The following is a 3,757-nucleotide window of genomic DNA, read 5'->3' on the forward strand; positions in this document are numbered from 1 at the left end:
CCACCCGTCGCACACCAATATACCACAGCACAGTGGTCGAAAATTGCTGGTCTAGAACAGAGTAGCATAAAGTCTGGTTGAACTGAGACTCTGAACAGGTCTGTTCCAATTCCTATTGTCTTCCTTGAGACAAGCAAAATTATGCAGGGGATGGACAGAGTGGATAGAGAGATGCTCTTTACACTCTCACATAATACCAGAACCAGGGGACAGCCACTAAAATTGAGTGTTGGGAGAGTCAGGACAGACAAAAGAAAATATTTCTTTACTCAGCGTGTGGTTGGTCTGTGGAACTCCTTGCCACAGGATGTGGTGATGGCATCTGGCCTGGACGCCTTTAAAAGGGGATCGGACAAGTTTCTGGAGGAAAAATCCATTATGGCTTACAAACCATGAAGTGTATGTGCTGCCTCCTGATTTTAGAAATGGGCTATGTCAGAATGCCAGATGTAAGGGAGGGCACCAGGATGCAGGTCTCCTATCTAGTGTGCTCCCTTGGGCATTTGGTGGGCCGCTGTGAGATACAGGAAGCTGGACTAGATGGGCCTATGGCCTGATCCAGTGGGGCTGTTCTTATGTTCTATTATTGCCTTGCTTTCATACCACCAGGTTATTTACATTCTGACCCTTTCGTAATGAGTTCAGTCAGAAGGCTGGGTCACTAATAAATCCATGGCATGTATTACTGTACAAATACTTTTGAAAGGAGGGGGAAAATTATTACTTTTTATTTCCTGGCCAGGTATTCCGGCTTCTTAGTCACTGTGCTGAATCACCATGATGTAGCTATATCCACCCTCTTTATCACCAATATTCAGATGCAGTTAGTATTAAATACAGAGTCATTAAGTAGGTAGTTTCAGCTCAAGGCACCTCAAGGGCAATCTAGCCCAAATGCCTGTGCAGTGACAAATTATCTTCAACAGATTCAAACTTCTGGGCAATGTATACACTGGAGGATGGAGGAAGCTCAGTCTCTAGATCAGGGGTGTCCAAAGTTTTTGGCAGGAGGGCCACATCTCTCTGACACTGTGTTGGGGGGTGGGTGGGGAAAAAGAAGAATTAATTCACATTTCAAATTTGAATAAGTTTACATAAATGAATATACTAAAGATGAACTTATATGAATGAATGAAGGTCTTGCAATAGCTCAAGGCCTATAAAAGGCCTTGCACAAAGCAAGGCCAGCCTTTCCTTTGAACATAAGAAGATAAGAACAGCCCCACTGGATCAGGCCATGTCCCCCCTGAGGCGCCTCTTTTCTAGGCTGGAGGCCCAAACGCCGTAGCCTTTCTTCATAAGGAAGGTGCCCCAGCCCAGCAATCATCTTGGTCGCTCTCTTTTGCACCTTTTCCATTTCCACTATGTCTTTTTTGAGATGCGGCGACCAGAACTGGACACAATACTCCAGGTGCGACCTTACTGCATCACAGATGTGAAACAGCAAGCAGTGGAGGGAGCCCTCATCCCACAGCTCAAGCGAAAGGTCAAACAGTTGCCCTTGCACTGAAAGCAGTTGCGTTGGGCCAGTGCGGGCTCCAGCAAGTCTCCGGAAGGCCAGAGACTCATTGGAGACTGGGGGCTCAGTGAGGGCCGCACTGGGAGTCCTCGAGGTCCGCAAGTGGCCCCAGGGCCGGGGTTTGTTCAGCAAGAATTTCTGGCTTCCTGTTGTTTAACAATTGCAACAGGAGATCCAAGACCTCCTGACCGCTGGAACGGCATGCCAAATGCTACTCCCCAACTGACCCAATGACACGCCAGCCTCTAGTTCCATGGACACTTCTTTACAAACTGGCCTGCACACTGGAGGAGCTACTGGGAACTGGGCTCACTGCAGATAGGACAAAAGGTATGGAAGGGCCCTGTCCTTTTGCGGTGGCAGAAAATAGGTCTCTCCATGTCAGGGCATCACATCTGTAAGACCCCAGAAGTGACCCAGGGGCGTACAGGAAGGTGAGGGACACAGATAGTGTGCCTGGCTCCTCCCTTCTTCCTGCATGGTGAGCCCAGAACACCACACACAGCCCAGTATGAAACTACTGAGAGTCCATCATCAACCTCCAAGTGACCTCAGAGATGTACATGTCTATGCAGGTTATCTCAGCTTTTGGCTGCAATCCTATACACACTTTTCTGGGAGTAAGCCCCACTGAACACACTGGGACTTACTTCTGAGTAGACACACATAGGATTGTGCTGTTAGGCTCATACGGTATATGCTGTATACAATAGGTCAATTGTATACTGCCATGTTTGGGGAAATAATCTTGCCTGTATGGTTGGCAACCTTCAGTCTCGAAAGACTATGGTATAAGCCTATAGCACCTGGTATTCCCAGGTGGTCTCCCATCCAAGTACTAACCAGGCCTGACCCTGCTTAGCTTCCCAGATCATGGTATAAGCCTACAGCCCCCGGTATTCCCAGGCGGTCTCCCATCCAAGTACTAACCAGGCCTGACCCTGCTTAGCTTCCCAGATCATGGTATAAGCCTACAGCGCCCAGTATTCCCAGGCGGTCTCCCATCCAAGTACTAACCAGGCCTGACCCTACTTAGTTTCCCAGATCATGGTATAAGCCTACAGCCCCCGGTATTCCCAGGCGGTCTCCCATCCAAGTACTAACCAGGCCTGACCCTGCTTAGCTTCCCAGATCATGGTATAAGCCTACAGCACCCGGTATTCCCAGGTGGTCTCCCATCCAAGTACTAACCAAGCCTGACCCTGCTTAGCTTCCGAGATCATGGTATAAGCCTACGGCACCCGGTATTTCCAGGCAGTCTCCCATCCGAGTACTAACCAGGCCTGACCCTACTTAGCTTCCCAGATCATGGTATAAGCCTACAGCACCCGGTATTCCCAGGTGGTCTCCCATCCAAGTACTAACCAGGCCTGACCCTGCTTAGCTTCCGAGATCATGGTATAAGCCTACAGCACCCGGTATTTCCAGGCGGTCTCCCATCCGAGTACTAACCAGGCCTGACCCTGCTTAGCTTCCAAGATCAGACGAGATCAGGTATCTGCAGGGTAACAGTTGCCTGTATGAGCCCTACTGAATCAGACCAAGATGGGGACACCTAATTGAGTACTGGGTATCTCACAGTAGCTGGCCAGCTCGATGCTTCCCAAAAGCCCATGAGCAGAGCAAGAATGCAATAGGCAGCCTTTGTGGTTCTCCCTCTCCTGCAATTTATATCTTAAGGTATCCTGCTTCAGAACATTTGGGTGTCATGGCTAATAGCTGCTGTTGCTAGACTTACCTTCCCTGAATTTGTCTAAAGCAGCGTTTCTCTAACTGTGGGTTGGGACCCACTTGGTGGATCGTGACCCAATTTTTGGTGGGTCCCACAGAGCCTCCAGCAGAAACAGGAGTGATGGAATGATCAGATAACGAATTGCCTCAAGCCCTGAGGCTATTCAAAAATCAGGTAGCTGCTAAGTGCCCTACAAAGAGCTGAGCTCCTGCAGTTTGCAAGCTTGTGTAAATATAGGGAGATAAATGTTGGAGTGCCTTTTTTCTGGTGTTTCCCCCCCCCCCAAGGCCATCAGTTACAGGCAGTGGAGGCAGACGAAGGCAGGGTCACATCACTAAGCCCCTGAAGCCTTGAGGTTATTGATTAGGGTTGCCCCATATGAGAAATGGATTGAGTTTATTTGCAAGCAAGCAAATAAATAAATTTGCTTTATTTATTAAACATAAATAAATGTTTATTCGCAACATTACTTGCAAATTAATAAATATACTATTTCTTCCTAGATC

At 48.3% G+C, this 3,757-nt stretch overlaps 1 pseudogene; it reads right to left on the reverse strand.

Annotated features, from left to right (window-relative positions):
- Positions 1-2,922: 2,922 nt before the first annotated feature.
- On the reverse strand, positions 2,923-3,043 carry LOC136663443 (5S ribosomal RNA; annotated as a pseudogene).
- Positions 3,044-3,757: the final 714 nt, after the last annotated feature.

The sequence above is a fragment of the Tiliqua scincoides genome, chromosome 12 (genome assembly GCF_035046505.1).
Source record: "Tiliqua scincoides isolate rTilSci1 chromosome 12, rTilSci1.hap2, whole genome shotgun sequence".
Lineage (NCBI taxonomy): Eukaryota > Metazoa > Chordata > Lepidosauria > Squamata > Scincidae > Tiliqua > Tiliqua scincoides.